Source organism: Python bivittatus, unplaced genomic scaffold, assembly GCF_059951505.1.
Source record: "Python bivittatus isolate LINGU-HERP-01145 unplaced genomic scaffold, Pbiv_v1 ctg000700_np1212, whole genome shotgun sequence".
Lineage (NCBI taxonomy): Eukaryota > Metazoa > Chordata > Lepidosauria > Squamata > Pythonidae > Python > Python bivittatus.
The window spans coordinates 23,464,349-23,483,936 of NW_028277098.1; the positions used below are offsets into that span (position 1 = coordinate 23,464,349).

At 37.9% G+C, this 19,588-nt stretch overlaps 2 long non-coding RNA genes across 2 annotated transcripts in view; one reads left to right on the plus strand and one right to left on the minus strand.

Annotated features, from left to right (window-relative positions):
- The window catches only part of LOC148214148 (uncharacterized), a 57,838-nt gene that overhangs the window by 28,447 nt on the left and 9,803 nt on the right, over positions 1-19,588 (minus strand). The window lies entirely within an intron of this gene.
- The window catches only part of LOC148214149 (uncharacterized), a 30,236-nt gene continuing 30,006 nt past the window's right edge, over positions 19,359-19,588 (plus strand). Inside the window, exons 1-2 of the long non-coding RNA XR_015793454.1 lie at positions 19,359-19,398; positions 19,507-19,547. This is a non-coding gene — a long non-coding RNA (uncharacterized LOC148214149). The remainder of the gene's footprint in view (positions 19,399-19,506; positions 19,548-19,588) is intronic.

Consider the following 19,588-nt stretch of genomic DNA (forward strand, 5'->3'; position numbering starts at 1 on the left):
AAGCACAGCCCAATGTAGAGTGCCTTGCAGTAATCTACCTGGGAGGTAACTAAAGTATGTAAGCAGGATCTCATAGGAGCCATGAGTCCAGGAACCCCATTCAGAACCAAAGATGGAAAAATCCTGGATTCAAGGGGCTCTAAAACACAAACCCATTCAGTCTTGCCAGGGTTGAGCTGAAGTTTGATCTTCCCCATCCAAACCTCCCACAACTTCTAGACATCATTTGGTTGGCCTAGAGTGGAGATGAAGAGCTGGGTATCATCAATGTACCTCGTGATACCTCACTCTGTGCTGTTAGATGATCTCACCCAGGGCTTCATGTAGCTGTTAAATAGGACTGGAGAAAGCATTGAGCTGTATTATGATTTGCAAACAATTTCAAAGAAATGGTTAGCCCTGAAGCAAAGTACCTCCTTGAAGTTTTGTAGAGCTGTAAACGTGGCTGTTTTCTAAAGCCATCCAGAGCAGACAGAATGGATTCCAAAATTATCTTGGAATGAGTCCTATGTCTTGCTGCCAAAGCACTTTTTAACCAGAGAGAGAGAGAGAGAAAGAGATTTTCAATCAGTTTTCCAAATGTGTGTTAATGTGTCTTTGAGAAGGGTCATTTATCACAAGTGCAATGCTTTCATATACTTTACACTGCAGTGCCATACTAATAGCCATTACATACGCAGGTGTGCATATTTATACTGCGCCTAAAGTTTGAATAACTCATTAAGTTTTTCCTAAGGTACAGAAAAAGATCATTAAAAATTTTGATTTAAGCAGCTGAGAACTTAACTTTATGAATGCTGAAAAAAAAATATTTGGTCACCATAGGATCATGGAAATTGTGGGTGCAAAACAGCTACAGACTATGGTCCAAAATATATGCAAAAGAAGAAGAAGAAGACGAAGAAGATGACGAAGAAGAAGAAGCTGAGGAGGCTATTAATATTCAGCCTTGAGAGCAGTGTAATTATCCAACCTTATTCACATCTAGAATGTACCTCTTTAGCTTAAAATTAGCATCAATTGCTTGGAATTCTTAAACATGCCATTAAGGAATTACCATATTATTAGGGAAATAAAGTTATGTTGCTCCAAGTTTACTCTTGGCATAAAGACGCAGGCACACACAGAAAGAAACAAAGGAAGGCATTAGTTAATTCAGGGGCTTCTATGTGCCGCATTAAATCCAGGAACAAAAGTTACCAGACTTCTGGTAGGGTCAAATGTCTTACTCCCAAACCTTACAAAGAACACCCCTTGGGACACGAAATGCTTTCTCACTTGCTCTCACTCTCTTTTATGTCTATGTGTTTATTATTAAAATATTGAAATACAAAGAATATTTAAAAAACAAATATTGAAATAGAAAGGAAAAAAGAGGGGGGAAAGGTAACATAAAAAAGTCTATCACACTTAAGTTAAAAAAGAAAACCATAGTAAGAAAAAGGAAAAAACAAAATGAAATGAAACTGCATTGTCCCTCCCCTTCCATATATATCCCCAACCACAGGGCACAATTTTAATACTTAAATTTTGCATTTAACATTTGCAATTGTTACTAGTTTCTATTTGAGGGCTAAAAAACATATTCCAGTTATGTAAACCTGTCTTGCTCTCTCAGATTGTATGTAATTCAATTAGGCTTTTAGATAATGGAAAGAGACCAGATAGCTGGACAGGGGCAAATATAGCACTGATCCCCAAAGAAGGGCATTTGACTTTACCAAAAAACTACAGACCAATATCATTACTGAACAATGATTATAAAAGATTGACAACAATTTTAACTGAAAGGATGAAAAATGTTTTACAAGATTTTATCCATGAAGACCAATGTTTTTTACCTAAGAGACAATATTAGAAATGTTCTTAATGTATTAGAGTACTTGGAATGATGATAAAAGGCTGCTTTAATATTTCTTGATGCAGAGAAAGCTTTTGACAATTTAAATTGGACTTTTCTGTGTAAAATTTTGGAAGATATGGACTTTGGAGAGAACTTTATTACATGGGTGAAATTAATATATACTTCACAAAATGGCACAAATATTTGTGAATGGGGAATTGACTAAGCCCTGTGAAATACAGAAAGGAACGTGGTGAGGATGCCCACTTTTGCCACTGCCATTAATTCTGGGTCTTGAAGTTTTGAATAGAGATGTAAGACGAGATGAGAGAATTGCTGAAGTACAGTTTAAATAAAAGTGTATAAACTAAGGGCATTCACCGATGACTTGGTTTTAATTCTGGAGAACCCTCTAGAAGGGATAGATGTATTAATGGAAAAACTAAGGGAATTTGGTGCATTGGCTGGATTTAAAATTAATAAGGAGAAAACAAAATTGTTGACAAACAATATGAAGGTGGAAGATCAGAAAGAACTATCTGTAAAAACTGGGTTTCAGATTGAGAAAAAAGTGAAATATTTGGGTATTACTATAACTAACCCGAATTGTATGTTATTTCAAAATAATTATGTTAAAGTATGGAGTTAAATTAAGAAGGACTTATTAAGATGGGAAAAGCTACAACTATCATTGCTGGGAAGAATTTCTGTGGTAAAAATGAATCTATTACCTAGAATATTGTTTTTATTTCAGACATTACCTGTTCTGAGAAATGATGCCTCTTTAAACAGTGGCAAAAAAAGACATATCTAGATTTATTTGGCAGGAGAAGAAACCATGAGTTAAATATAAGATTCTCCAAGATGCAAAAGAAAAAGGAGGATTGGGATTACCTGTCAGACCCAGCCCAAGAACAACTGGGAAACAGTCCAGTTGAGTAAAGTTCCTTTATTTGTTTACACCATATAGACAGAAACTTGCCAGACTAGATCTGTACTACTGCAACCAGTGGACATACCCTGGGAGATTCTAGGGAGTGGCTATCCTGAATCTCTTACTCTTTTCACGCTCCCCCTGCAGACTGTGTTGTCTTTTGTCTCCTTCCCCTTCCTGGAATGCACCCCCTCCTTCCTGATAACCTTTATCTCTCATATCACCCTCCTCTTTGTAGATACATTCCATCACATGACTTGATTTTAAATTGTACTTTGCTACCTGCTGCTTGGATGAAGGAATGGCTGTTGTTAAGAAACAAGAGACTCTCAGAATTAGAAGAACAAGGTCTGAGCTTTGGGTGGCATGGCTTTTTAAGGTATGATAAAGTTAAAGTAAATGTAGATTTTAAAAATCATTACATTAGGAATACCATATTATGAATATGGAACAAATATAGACCCAGGCTATGCCTGAAATACTTTTGTTGGCCTCAACCCAAGAAGCATTTTATAGAAAAGAAAGAGTGGGCAAAGACAAATAGTTAACATGCCAAGACATGATCATACAGGAAAATGGAGAGCTTAAGATGAAATCAAGAGAACAATTAACTGCAGAGGGATTTAGTTTTCAGTGGTTTTCATATGCACAACTGAGAGAAAGATTTAATATAGATAAAAAAGCACCAGGAATAGAATACCACAAAACGGAAATCAGAAATGTACTATGTTCAAATGATGAACATGTGATTGCCAAAATGTAAAAACTTTTGCTGAGATTTGAAACAGAAGAGGAGCAAGTTAAAGAACATATGATAAAGTGGGCTAAGAACTTTGCTTATAATATTCAAATTGATCAATGGAAGAAAACGTGATTAAAAGATTTGAAATTCATACTGTCTTACAATTTAAAAAGAATGTTTATAAAATGATGGTACCATTGGTATATTGCACCAGAGAAATTGTCTAAGATGTATAAAGGTACTTCTGATTACTGCTGGAAATGTGAAAAACACAAAGGGACATTTTACCATGCATGGTGGACTTATGAAAAAGTGAAAAAATATTGGACACCAATACAGGTAGTCCTCGACTTATGACCATTCATTTAATGACCATTCAAAGTTACAATGGTGCTGAAAAAAGTGACTTACGAACGGTCCTCACACCTACAACTGTCGCAGCATCCCTGTGGTCACATGATCAAAATTCAGGCACTTGGCAACCATTGTGTATTTATGATCCCACTGGCTAAAATTATGCCATAATCCCAGTGGACTGACCCATCTAATACTGGCAGATAACTTTGAGACAACCTGGAAAACAGCTATCCAAAAGAAACTGAGTCTCTATGGGTTTTCCAATGATGCCATTTTGACTTTAGCGTTTGACTGAGCCAGGTCACTACTAAGGCAAAGGATCTTAGATATAGAAGGCCAAGTAGAAACTGCTGTTTTTACTCATAATATAATTGCAAATAACCAAATTCTAGTGAATAAACCAGTCTCATACTTGTATCATATTACAGTCCCAAAATTCAGGAGAGCTTTATCCTTAGCTCGATTTAACGCTCTCCCTGCAGCTGTTTTAGAAGGAAAATACAGAAAAATCCCTTATGATATTTGATACTACCCCTGTGGTATGGGTGCCATTGAAACCACAGTCCATGTTCTTTTGTATTGTCAGTATTATAGGGACATTTGCTTTCAGCTGATTACCCCTCTTTTATTTAAATTCCCCGGGCATTCCGATAATTTTTACTTGCATTATTTGCTAAATAATCAAGACAAATCTATTTCTTTAAAAGCTGCAAAATTTTGCTACATAATGTGTAAGCTTCGCCTGCAAATGGTTGCTAATAGTTATTGATGAAAGGGGTAATATTATTGTCTGTTTTATTGTATGTATTTTTATTGGTCAATGACCGAAATAAATATGATGATGATGATGTATTTATGATGGTTGCAGCATCCTAGGGTCATAGGATCACCATTTGTGACCTTCCCAGGGGGCTTCCAACAAGCAAAATCAATGGGGGAAGCTGGATTTGCTTAATGACCATATGATTCGCTTAATGACCATGGCACAAAATATCATAAAATTGGACGTGACTCACTTAATGACTGCATTGCTTAGCAACTGAAGTTCCAGTCCCAATTGTGGTTGTAAGTCGAGGACTACCTGTATATATGATGATGCAGAGAGTTTTAAAAATTAACATTAGTATTTGCCAATGTTATTCAGTAAATTCTTTAATTTCTGAATCTTTAATATATGTTTTTAAATATTCCCTATCAATTTTGTGTTTATAATATAATTTCTTTAAAAATTCTGCAAATTCTTCTGTTATTTCCAATCTTGTATGTATGTAACAGTTAATTCCCTTTCTCTATCGCTGTTATTTTCCTTCTTTCTTTTTCTTTCCTAATTTGATGGGCCAAAAGTTAGCAGGAAAATGGTTTTGTTTATTATATATTCTTTATATTATTATTATTATTATTATTATTATTATTATTATTATTATTATTATTATTATTATATTTGAATGCTGCCCAAGTTCCAATAACTCTGGGTGGCTCACAAGTAAAACCTTTTAAAAAATACAATAAGAGAAAAAATGAAAGAATAAAAGATGACAAAGATAATAAGAACTGGACAGGAATGGGGGGAAAAAAACCCACAACCCCACATAATCCAAGGGGGCTTCACCCACCCTCACCAAAGGCCTGGAGGAAGAGTCAGGTCTGCAAGGACCTTCAAAACCCCAGAGGGCAGGCACTGCTGCAAAGAAGGTGCATTTCTAGCAGATCTACTCATGATTGTTTAACTTTATTTAATTCTCTCAGTGCTTGATATCTTAGGTTAACTTTATGAATCTGTTCTAATTCTTTAATTTTTCCTTCCAGTTGTGATTTCCATCTGTTGTATTCTTTCTTCTGGTTCACTGCAAATCTTACTAAAATTCCTTTAAGCTTTACTTGATTCCCATATACTTTTCTCTGGCATCCCAGAGGTCATATTTTTTGAAGAAGCATTTCAATTCTTCTTTACATTTCTGTAGAACATTTTCTTGAAGTAATAGTGTATCATTTATCTTCCATCTGAAATATAGTTTTTCTCCTTGAAGCCATGAGATTAAGACTGGATTATGATCTACGTATGTCAATGGACAGATCTGGACTTCTTTGATAATAAAAGAGGATACCTAGAATGTATCAATTCTTGAAAACATTTTGTGTCTAGATGAAAAATCCGTGTACTGTAATCTCTTACTTCTGGATTTTTTAGCCTCCAATCTTCTCTCAAGGTCAATGTGTCCATATACTGGAAGACTTTTCTTGGAAGCTTTCATCCTTTTTTTCCCCTTGAGTAGATTTACCTAAATTCAGATCTAGCACTCCATTCATATCTCCCACAATAAGTATTTCTGCCTCTGCACTTTCTATTAATATATGAAAAAATCTTGCATAAAATTGCTCTTTGTTTAGAGTGTAGATGGATGCAAGTGTTAACATTTTTCTTACTTTTCTTAGCTTCAGTATTAGAATCCTTCCTTCTTTGTCCTTTAGTAGTTCTCATACTTCCCAGAATGGTAATTTGAGATAGATTATTCCTTTTTTGTTCGTCCGTTTGTGCTTTTCCAAGCATATATATTCTTGACCTAGCTTTCTCTGTTTTAGTAAATGTGTGCAGTTTTGTTGTATGTGTCTCTTATAAACAAACAATATCAGCTTTATGTGTTCGGAGCTTATTAAAAATTGCCACTAAAAATAGAACTAAATCAGAACCAGAATGGATAAAACAACATTAATCTCATTAAATGTAAATGGACTCAATTTACCTAATAAAAGAAAAAAATAGGAGATGGAGGAACTCTTAGCCACCTTCTTTCTATTATTTGGTCCATCAGCTGTCCCCATGATAGGGGCCTCATCTTTCTACATTCTGATAAGGGGTTGTCTCTGCCCAAGTATATCATATCAACATGCTGGTTAAGAATGAACATTTGCCCAGGCCATCATTTTGTGTCTTTAGAAATAACCAGATGCATCCTGGATATTCATAACTTTCTCTCAATGTTGTTCCTTAGTACTTGATTTGATAGCACCCTGTCTTCCATTGATGTTGAATACATCCATCACAACTAGTCGCCGCTGACAGCTTACCTTCTGGGGATCTGTCTGATTTCTTTTGTCCCCTGTCCCATTGATGGCAATGGATCGCATCATAGTTTAACTGTGTGTTATATAAAACCTGCTTTTATTGGTCCTGAATTTCCTTGCTTTTAGCTTCAGTAGAGAATCTGAACTCGAATATTGTGAGAGAGGGATAAAATTGTTTCTCTATTGATATTTTGCACAACATACCTGACTTTATATGTTTCAATCATGTTCTCCATTTCTTTCTAATCTAAAAAACTCCAAATGCTTTAGTCTTTCCTTGAAGAGGAAATGCTTTAGTGCCATAAACATTTTGGTTTTCCTTTCAATTTCTACAATAATGTTTTTAGGAGTGATGAACAAATCTGTACAAAATATTCCTAGTGCAACTGCATCATCGATTTATAGATGGACAGTACTATGTTGGCAGTTTTATTTTCAATTCCTTTGCCAATGACTCTACAATTTTTGTTTTTTTACAGTTACCATATATGAGCTGACATTTTCATGGAGCAGTTCACTACAAATCTAAAATCCCTTTCCTAGTTAATCACTAATAGCTCAGAAGATCATTTTAATATATATGTAGTTTGGATTATTTTCTCAAACTCACACACTTTACACTTGTTGTCTTTCATTTGCATTTGCCACATCAAAGCTTTTCCACTCATGTTTGGATAGCTTTTTTCAAAACCTTTGCAATCACATTTTAAAAAAAATCATGCTGAATATTTTGATGTTATCAAAAAATCTGGCCAGCTCACTATTCACTTCTAACTCGACATCATTTGTAAATAAAAAGCATCAACCCCAGTATAAATGTTGGGGGATCTCATGTTTAGCTATGAAGTTTATCCATTTATTCCTATTCTCTGTTTCCTGTTCTTGAGTGAGTTACTAATCCATGAGACAATCTTATATTTATGTCATGGTTGCTGAGTTTTCTAGAGAGTTTGTGGTAAGAAGTTTTATGTAAGGCTTTTTGAAAAGTGAAAGAGATAATCAGTGGTGTGCTGGAGCCCACTCATAACAGCTCACAAGAGCCGATTGTTAAATTTTCTGGAATTTTGTGAGCTGACTGCAGAGTTCAGACACGATGCCTAGCATGCCGATCAGCTGTTTGGTGGCTCATGGAACAGTGTGGTGGCAGCAATGAAACTGGCAGACTTGGATGTTATATATTTATCAGCACACCACTGTATATAATATATGCTGGACTTCTATCAATATGCTTGCTGAAACCCTCAAAATAAGAAGTTTAATAGTCTAGAAGTTTAAGCACAATGTAGATGTTAGCCTTCCGAGGTAGTCCAGACAAGAAGTACAACGATGAGTACTAGCTCTATCTTTATTGTAAGGTTAAATTAACAGAATCCTGCAAGACTGAAAGTATTTCTCCCCTCCTCTCCTTTTTACTCTCTGGAAAGCTAGGGAGGGTCTAGCTTCCCACACCCCCTCTGCTTCTGTGGATTGAGATACCTTTTGCATGATAGTTTCATATCTGCCGCTCTTCCTCCTGTCCCCTAAGGTCATTCCCCCATAGCATTACAGTAGGGCACTTCCAGATAGGGATTCTGATTTGACAAAAGCTTGTTATTAGCCCCCTGCCAATCAGATGACATTATCATTGACATTTTTCAATCTTCCTTCCTTCCTTCCTTCCTTCCTTCCTTCCTTCCTTCCTTCCTTCCTTCCTTCCTTCCTTCCTTCCATCCATCCATCCATCCTGTTGTTTTGGGGAAAATAGCAATAACAATGATATTCCCCACATAGCTTGTTTGTACTTCCTTTAACTAGGAGAGGTGGCCTGTGGACTGAGTAATGGGGAATCCAGCTCATTTACCTGTCCGTTCCTGGTTTTCTGCTTTCGTACAATCCACTGGCATGCCAAGAACCCCAAATGCAGAAGTCTGGCATGCCAGCATCCACAATTGTACATGAACAGATACATACTATCAGGGAAATGCCATAAAACAAATATTTTATCTTATTTCTCTATAGATGAAGAAATGGTATATGTTTTAGTATAACTGGCAGTGGAGATGCAGCACAGCTGGCCTTCATTAGAGTGCTGGAGGGCTGATAGTTTCCTGCACACAAACAAGTCTGTTCTAATGTCCTGATTTCTAAGATTGCAAATGAACAGTCCAGAGCAATATCTCCTAGGCTTTTAATTGGAATTGGAAGGTTTTGCAGATGGAACAGTTCATCATCTGGAACTGTCTTTATACTTACAGAAACTGTTGTTTTTCTTCAGAAAGATGTATTCTTCCATTTGTTTGAAGATTTTCTCTTCAATAACTCATTCTGCCAAACTAGCCTTTAATTTCCTTATCATCCGTTTAACTCTTTTCAGAAATTGAAATTACATTAACTCTTTTTTAGTCCTTGGAGATAGATGCTGATTTTAGAGAAAAAATACATTTCACACTTAGTTTTTAAAGAACCATTGGATCTCAGTGGTGGCTTTCTCTTTGTCAGCAAGATCTATAACTTTGCTTGTCTTCATTCTTAGGATTCTGCTTCTGAAACAGTTTGTTCAGATGCAGACATAGGCTTTATATCCTCAGCTGGGAAGACAGATCAAATAATTCATTGAATTTCTCTGCAATTTCCTTGCCACCCTTTAGGTCATCTTTAGGTCATCTTTGCAATTTCCTTACTCTCCTTTAGGTCATTTTTATTCTATGACTCATTGGTCAAACTACCTCTCTGTTCAGTTGCCTGCTTTAAATATAGTTAAAAATGCTTTGAAAAAAAATCTTCATTCATGCTTTTATTTTGCTTTATTTTTGCATCCTTTGCTGTTTGCTTGCATTTCTTTTGTAAAAGATTCCCACCCCCCTCTTTTTGACAAAACTTCCATTTTTTAAAAAAGAAGTTATCCTTCTAATAATTCTTTGACCTTGCTCATTAACCATTTTGGTATCCTCTTTAATTTGGTATCATATGCCTTCTAGCTAAGTTTTCTTTATTATGGTTCCTAAATAATACAGAGGGACTTGGTACTTTTGATTGTCTCTTGAAACTTCCTTTGTATCATCATCTTATTTGCAGTCAAATATGACTATGCTGGACATTTTGAGCAATTATTCTGTTTTCCATGTTAAATGCAATGGCATTATGGTCAGTGTTTCCAAGTAGTTCAATAATATGTCAGAGAAAATCCTACTTCCTAGGATTAAATCCAACATAATTTTCCCACTGGTTGACTGCTGACTAAATATTCTAGGGCATAGTTATCTAGCTATCTAGAAATTTTGCCTGTTTGACATGACATGAACATGCATTTTCACACTTTCACTATATAAGGAAGATTGAGCTAACTACTCTGAGTGTTCCTTTTTAAATGTCTGTGTGATTTCATCTTTTACCAGAAGACAGTCAAGAGAATAATAGCATGTCCCCAATACTAATTTTCTTTCTTTCTTGAGCTACATGGTTAACTCCAGTAGTTTGAGGTTGTCATTTTACCCCTTAATTTAAATGAAGGAAGAAAAGAATAACCTGATTTTGTTTTACTGATTATAAGTCTACATTCAGTTTTCTTCACATCTCACCTTTTAAAACCCCCATAGGGGCTGTGACAACTTCATCAGCATCATTTTACAAAGCAGCAGTAGTAAGTATTGAGTGTGAACTTACAACATTATGCTTTACTCATCTGTCACTCTGCCAATTTGATGACCACATCTATTAATTTACAGGGAATAGTTTGTTCTTTGGTTGAACAGTAAAAGCTACAGAATGATGATTAGGGACGAGAAGACAGGCACTGAGATTAGCCATTCACAGCAGGAAATGGACAGACAACTGAGGAGGTATATAGGTCATCCTGTAATAGTCTTTCCCACCCTGCTAAAATGTATATGTATCAAGTATTATTTCTAAAGCACCCAGTAATCAAAGTTCTCTGGGTGGTGCAGATGATGATGATGATAATAATAATAGTGACCAACCATAATAATAATCAGATAAAAAGCAAACTGAAACTTGCATACATAAATACCAAAGGTAAAATGAGCAGTAGATGGTGGCATGATGAGAGAGTTGATGTCTGAATGAAGCAGCAAGATTTTTTTTTAAAAAAATGTAGGCCTTAGTACATATATATGGGGGGTATCATCTGGATTCCATGCATCAAGAAATTAATACATACCCCTGATATTTTGTTCAACCTAACCCTGCACCCAGAATAGTAGACTTTGATTCTCATATTTGCTTTCCCTCACAAGCAGTCTAACTCCTGCATTCTGCAGAATCCTTGGATCTGGGAGGTCCACACAGTGTGGTCAAAAAATAAAAATGGCACTGCAACAGTGTAATCAAAGCTCCACCTGGTTTTTGTGGGTGTTGCATGTCACAGCTGCCATCTTGACTTTTTTTTACCATTTCCTACAGGCATCCCTGCTTGGAACCATCTTTTTTTGCCACACACTTCTCATATACGGCCATCGATCATACTTAGTTAAGGATACTTGGGAATTGAAATCTAACACGTCTGGAAGGCAAGTTGTGGAAAAGAAGCCTGGACTAAACCCTTTTTGGGGTAAATTTGTCCTTTAAGTGGCATCCTCCAAATAGATGGGGCCAAGATAAATTATATATATATATATATATATATATATATATATGTGTGTGTGTGTGTGTGTGTGTGTGTGTGTGTGTGTGTGAGATTATGTAGGAATCATATATATATATATATATATATATATATATATAGGAATCATGTAGGAATAATGATTATGTAATACATGCGTGCACGCACGCACACACACACACGATTATTCCTACATATTTAGTAATTTTATATTCTGTCATATTGAATTTCATAACAATTTTTAGAGGGTCACAAAGGCCAACCCAAAGGTTTTCAGAGGCATGCCTGGCATTGTAGGAGATGTACCCATATTAAGTGTATGACCAAAAGGGCAAAGTGTGAATGGGCAAACAGAGATTGCAAGGATGATTCTCTTATATGACGAGTGACCACAGCGCACTGGTTGTCTGTAGCTCTCCATGGGGCAAGACCCAGGGCATGAGATTATCCTGGGAATGATTCTTCATATGTTCTTCTCATTTGGGTACAGCAATGTTTGCAGCCTCCTTCCAAGCTATGTTTATAGACCCAGAGGGGGGGGGGAAATGGAAGCACCAATCTCACTTTAAAAATTAATAAAAAGACAGTCGGCCATAATTGTTCTGAAAAACAATTACATTATAGAGGAAGGGAAAGGAAGAAAAGAAGGATTTTGCCTTCTTTTTAATAAGGATAATTCTGTTTTTAATTTTCAGCTCCAAATTAGACTTCAGAGCTGCATCCTACAGGCTTTCATTGTAAGAGCACGTCTGATGCTCCTACGTTGGCTAGCTTATCTCTTACCTGCAGGGCTCTGTGTGTTGAGAGGTAATAATAACATTTATTTTATACCATACCTTGATGAAAAGTAATTCTTTTGGAAAGGATTGTTTTGGGTTTTTTTCTGCACAAAAACACAAGGATGGTTGTGGGGTTCCCCCCCCCCCACTTGTTTTCAAAACAGGGCAACTAGTTTTTTTGTTTTTTGTTTTAATTTTAATAATCCATAACACCTGAATTTATATTTTTCAGCACTTTCCATTCCAAATGCTGTAAATATCTAATACAATTCTTGAGGTAACACTTCAACATTCCCCTAGTGATGGATCTCATCCATAGTGCAGTGTCAGCCTCAAACAATTTTCAGAAACCATTGGAGCTGAATGTTGAGTATTAAAGCAGGCAACAACGCTTTAAGAGAATTAGTATGGCCAGTATGGATTTACATTTGGATGTTAGTGTCTTTTCACTTGCTAATGTTGTGAAAGCTGCCCTAGCTTATCCCTAGTTCTGCATATATCAAAAGACAATACCAGACAATTCTTCATAGGACTGTTGTATACATGGATTAATTAAGACCTACAAACTCAGTACAGGAGACAGTGAACACTGAAATCCATATTATAAAACAATAAGGTTAAACTCATTTCTGTGAAAACAATGTTTTGGTCAAGCAGAATTCAAGGCTCTGAACTGCAAATGGGATGACACTTTTCTATATACAATCCCAAAGCCACAACTCTAGAGTCATTCTGGAACTAGTAGGGGAAATCCAATACATCTGCAGATCATTTCATGCAGCTATGTGCGTCCCAAAGCTTCTGAGATTGTAACAGTTGATATTTACCCCAAAGGCCTTCTGGACTATGAGGCAAGGCCAGGGATGGCCAAACTGTGAACTGGAGAACATACGTGACTTTCCAAGAGCTCAATTATGGCTCCTGATCTAACAAAGGTATCTGTGCATTTTGGAACTGCCATCCTTCTTGGTAGAACCTCTACCCTAGGTACTGAAAGATAGCAAGTCAGAGAAAGAAGGAAGATGGACCCTGAAGCAGCACAGAGGAGGAAGAACAACTGCTGACTGGGAGAAATGGACTGTCTTATCTGCTAACGTTTCAAAATCAGAAATAGAGACATGCAGCTTGAATAGCACACTGCACAAAACACTCCTTCTCTGCCCCCTTCTTAGTGTATGCTCTGACTCGAAAGCCTTAAAGCAGATAGTATTTGCATATATCCAACCAAGCAAGACATCCAGACAACTGTTTCTTTATGCTTATTTCTTTATTCTTCCCCAGGGGTTGATGACCTTTTGCAGCCCAATACTGGGAAAGGTTCTGAGGGCCTTTGATGCGGCCAAAGTTAAAATGGAAGGAGCTAAAGTAAGAAAATGTCCAAAACAAGTGATAGCATTAGTTACATACATCTGTCCCTGCATATCTACTCAAAAGCAGTGGCATTAGCTGAAAAAGCTGAATCGTAGGCTTTGCATGCCAGGACACATCATGACTTAGCAACACTCCACCTGTTTTGTACTTGTGTGACACCACTGCATGCAAAACAGTAAGGGGCAGAGCTTGTACTGTGGTGTCAGGACACATTTCATCATTTGGATGAATCTTGCTTTGTTACAGATGCTCTATTTCCATGCCTGCTCAGAAGTAAGTCTCATTAAATTCAAGTTAGTTTATTCTCAGATAAGAGAATAAACTATTCTATATAAACATTCAGCCATGTCAGAACACAATTCCTTCACCTCCATTTTTTCCTTTGCCAAAGCTAACTATGGAAGTATTTTTTTATTTACGAGTCATTGCTATTTGCACAATACAGTGTTGTGTCTATCAGAAGTGAGTCCAAATGAGTTCAGCAAGATTTATTCCCAGTAAGAGGGGTGAAGGCTGTACCCATCTTAAACAAAACTAGATAATCCGCACAGACTCCCTCAGTACTGACTTCCTACAACAGCTTCTGAAAAAAGGGAGAAGAAAAACCCACTTTCATCCCCCCGCAATCTTCCTAAGTATATAAACAAAACATCATCAGAAAAACACATTTATGATTTGTGCTTCACATGGTGTACATCAGGAGTTTACCCCAAATAGCTGGGCTTTCTCACAAATATCCCCTTCCTAGCCATTGCTCAAGCCAATAATAAACTCTGAAGGTCCTATAGATGGGGAACTAACGTTGTTTAGGCCCCACCAGATGTGGCATTCGCATCACTCCAGGATGAGCATGCCCCAAAGAAGCGCCCTCAGAGCAGAAAAAAGAACAGCATCAAGCAACTCAAAGAAAGGTTATTGGTTTCAGCTCTGTGGGGTCCAATGTTTTTCCAGGATGAGGCCTTTCTGGGTCACATCTTGAAAAGTGTGTTGGTCCTGGAAAATGTGTAATGGCTGGCAGGTATAGATAATGTGGAAAGAGCCGGCCTAGCCACCAAGAAGGGTGGGAGGGTTGTCAGCTTCCTTTTAGGTTCAGGAATTTATGCTCACAGTGTATGGTCTTCTCCTTATCCATGTGCTATAGGATTCAACTAGGAAAGCAAGATGATCTGCTGCCTCCGATACTATTGAATGTATGTCCTGCCACAATCCAAAACTACTTTTTTCCTTCTCACAGGAGTCGAGAAGATGTATCTGCAAACCTTTGCAAGGCTATTCAGCCTCAGCTAGGAAAAAGAGATTTCCAAGCACTTTTCCTTTACAGGTAGTCCTCAGTTTAAGAACGAGTTCCGTTCCCAAGGTCTGTCCTTAAGTCAAATTTGTATGTAAGCCAGAACAGTATTATTGTATAATGCTGTATAAGTAGTATTGGGTAATGAACTCAAACCATTGTGTATTTAACTCAAACCATTGTGTATTTAACTCAAATCATTGTGTATTTAACTCGAATTTTGCTACAATAGGCTCCATTCTTAACTATGGGTCATCCTTAAACTGGGTGTTCTGAACCCAGGGACTCCTTGTATTAACTATCAATCAATAGGCTTACAGGCAGCATGAGGTAGTTAATATAACAATAATTTTTCATTGTTTGTAAGGTTGTGCATATTTTACAAACTGTGTGAGATGGGTGGCTATATAAATAAATAAATAAATAAAATAAAATCTGGCTTCTGAACTTTTCTAGGTTATTTATGCGTGCTGTTTAGGGTATTCCTGCCCTAAAGCTTTCCAGAAAGACTCCTGCCTAGACGCCTTTGGGAAGAACCCATTTAAAACCAAGCAGTCACAGGAAAATATTATGATCATTGAGTAGTACTTTTTAATTCAATGATTTGTATAGATCCTAAATCACATTTCCCTTCATATGTCTTCATTTGATTTCCATTTCTGTTATTGGGGGTAGGATTGCACTTATATCAGATCATCCTTTACCCATCTGATGGCCCTGTGATATATTGGAGTTACAAGTCTGAATATTCCCACTGGTTTCCAGTGGATCTTTCAAGACATTGGTCCTGTCAGCTCAGTACAATGTTTGCCTAAGGCACTTTGTGCCAACTGACACCTAAAGCACACCAAATCAAAGCACAGGGTACTCTTAAGCCTGCTCAGAATTGTTTTAAAGGAATATTTTATTTCAGATCGGAAGATCAAACAATTAAAGCCAAAGCTATTATGCAACTGCCTGCTCTTTGTATACTAGGACTTACCAGATGTGGGCAGAAAAAATACAGACAATCACTAGATGTCAATAAAGATATATGGAAAAGGTTTGTTTCCCTCTGGTGGTCATCCAGATTTTTGCAGCCCTAATCTGGTAGATCTCCCTACATAGCCAATTATATCAGTTCCTAGACCCTTTGAAATTTAAAGAGAGTGTAATACATGATTTGCCATCCTCCCCCCTAACTAACACAGCAACTGGGACAAGGCCTATCTCAAAGGTCTGCCAGAATTGCTGGACCCCCACTGTTCAGCAACAACCCCTTAGAAAACTGCTTGATTGCCTTAACTGTGTGGAGCTGAACTCCTCAAAGACCATCTCACAGATCAACAGAAGCCCTTTAGCACAGCTGCCTGGAGAAAGCCACAGAGATGACCTTGGGGAAACTAGGTAGAGACAATGACTATGAAGCGTAATCAAAAGCTTGCTTTAAGCCTGGGAAACCATAAAAGTGCGAGAAAGAAAACCCTAATTTTCTTGAGTATAAGAGGAAGGGGAAAACTCAGGCTTTCAACACTGATGTCAGCCCTTGAGGTAGGGCAGGTCAGGAAATGGACTCCACCATTTTAAGTGGAACTATATTTTACTGCTATAAGTTATTGTAATGAGCCTGTAAGCCTGATTGTGTTTTCCCTTCCCTCCCTCTTAAACCCCAGTGGATTAGGGAAGAGCCAGCCTGATCTTCTTTCTCATGCTTTCATGGTTTCCTGGGTTTAAAGTATATTTTTATTTATGTAACCGTTGTTGCTTTTGCCTAATTTCCCCAAGGTCATCTCGGGCTCTTTACATTGGCTCCTCCTTCTTCAGATGAGGTATTTTGTCCATCAAATTTGGTCAAGCCAGTGCAAGTTTTCAACACTCATTTCTTTTCTACAACATTCTCTTGAGTTGCATGTAACAGGATTACTGATAGGTTTGCCTGCTTCCTTGGTTCACTTTGTTTTACAGTGGTCATTCTCTTACTAATTATGGCTTATACAGGTAGTCTTCGCTTACCGACTGCTCGTTCAGCGACCATTTGAAGTTGCAATGGTGCTGAACGAGTGGTACATAGGACTGATCCTCAAAGTTCCAGCTGACCACCACTCCTGCGGTCACATGATCACGTTTCAGGCACTTGGCAACCATCTTGCACATACAACAGTGTAGACCGCAGCACCCTGTAGTGACATGATCATAATCTGTGATCTTCCCTGCCAGCCTCCCATAAGCAAAGTCAATGGGGAAGGTTGCAAGTCGTTCCAGTAAGTCCCACCAGCCTCCCTGTGCTCGCACAGTGCAGCACCCCGCTTCCCCTGGCCTCCCTGAGCTTGCATGGTGCCCTGCCTCCCTGCACTCATGCACAGCCTGTGCCTGAACATCCAGGGTCCCCCTGGACTCCCCCACCCCCTGCAGTACCTCCATGCAGCACCCCCATGCTCCTTACGTGGGACTCCTGCTGCTTCCAGCTTAACAACCTGCACATCTTGGGGTTATGATGGGAACCAGGACTGCCGTCACACTTTATGACCACATCACTTAATGACAGAATCCTAGTCCCAATTGCCATTGTAACCCCAGGACTACCTGTATTTGTTTTCTCTTGTGAACTGCCTTTTGAAAGGATTTTTATGCTTTAAATTAAATTTAGAAACCACGCTTCCTTAAGTACAAGGATAAGCTTCAAGGCTCAGCAAGTATTGCCTGACAACATAGTCTAAGTTAAAAACAACAGATTAAGGAAACCAAATATATCAAGTATGGCTTTAAAAAAGAAATAAGATGAAAAGGATGTTCTCCTATTTTTTAAAATCTATCTAATCACCAAGCCAACAGCTGTCTGGAAGACAAATAGATGGCAAGCCCAAACCTGCTTCCTTACCTCTTCCCCTGCCACCCCCCACCCTAAATAAAAGAAAATGGAGAAAGATACATGTCAGAGGGTCTGGTGGCATCGAAGGAGATCTAAACTATATTAAGTGAAATAAATAAAGAATGTTGGGGTTGGAGGCCCAAAGGCGATGTGGCATTTGAGTTTGCAGGCTGTCGTTCTGATCTAGGACTCTCTCTGCATATGCGTCAAGAGAGAGGTTATCTGTTTTGGCCCTTTATTGCAGGCTGGCAGCAAAACATGGAATTGGTTTCATTAACTAGTCTGATTGCTGGAGAGGCTGACTCAGGCAGAGATGATAGTCTATGCTTCCTGTAATTTTCCTTCCATGCAGACAACGGAATTGTTAAAAGGCTATTTTTAGTAGGCGCTGGAGTACGGTGACCCGTGGTTGCTCCTTTTGCAATGAAGGGAAGAGAGAGGGGGCAGAGTGGATCTTACCACAAAGAATATAGAAGGAGAATCACTCTCAAGTCTTCCAATGTGCTTGAAAATTATTTGCCTTCTGCAGATGGAGGTGATTTTATACTTTTGAAATCTACAAAGTTGCAACACATGCTTGCATGTATCACATTCACATAACATTTTTAAACTTATAGACCAAAGTATTAAATTGGACAGAAACCCCTCCCCCACATCTTGTTAAACACACACACCCCACACCACTTTTCGGAGGTGATGGTAATGAGATCAAAGGGACATACCACTTACATTTCAATTGCTTTGTCTCCTTTCTTTTAATGTAAAGCTTTCTTATCCCAAATAAACCCCAGTAAGAGTTGATGACCATCAATAGTGCCTTTTCCACTTTGGCAGGTGACAAGAAAGCTAGGTGGACTGCTCACATCATTTCCGTTTGTCAGCTTTCTTGGTTCTTCAAGGGAAGCCAGACTCATGTCTTGGTTTCTGCCTTGAGACAATTTGCACAATGAGCAAAAACTAGTTCACAATAATGGGAAGCAATATATTATGGATAGTGGTTTCAAAAACGACTATTCTCTCTTGATGATGGAGCTGGCATGGCTTTAAAATTGGGATGCTGTGGACAGTTTACTTCAAAGTAAGGCAAATCAACACACACTCAGGACACGTTGTTGGGTAAGCATGCATAAGACTTTCTTATAATTTGAGATCTATTATTGACTGTGAATGCCAGAGGTTGGAGGCTTTCTGTATCCAAAGCAGATATTCTACCACTAAGCTAAGCAGTCTACTGATGAGGTAAAAGCCTCTCCATTCATGCATGCATGCATCTCTCTCTCTTGCTCTTAATTGCAAGTCACACTTAACATACTAAGTCTCCAGAATAACTTTCCAGTTTAGGTGACTGTTTATTGTACAAATCATCTGAGGCGCTCCACAGGACATTTTGATAAGTAAAGTACTTTATATCAAAACTCTTCCTACATGTTGAGCCAAAAAATGCTGCAAAAAGCTTCCTACTGTTGGCCCTCTTGAGCTTGCTAGGAAGGTGGCCTCTCTAAAATTGTATATAGTCACTTAGTGGCTGCTTGAAACTTTGGACAAAGATCCATGCAAAGCATTTCAGCAGCCTAGGGTAGCTGAAGAGCTTAATTCCTTATTGTAGGTTGTCTCAACAGTAAAGTGAGGGGAAGAGGTAGGGTTTTCTTTTGCTGACCATTCTTTCTTTTCTTCCCACTTGCAGAAAACAATCTGGACTTGTTGCAAGCAGAATCAAGTTTTATGGTAAGTGATGCTCTACTCCAGTTGTATTAGCTGGGCTAATA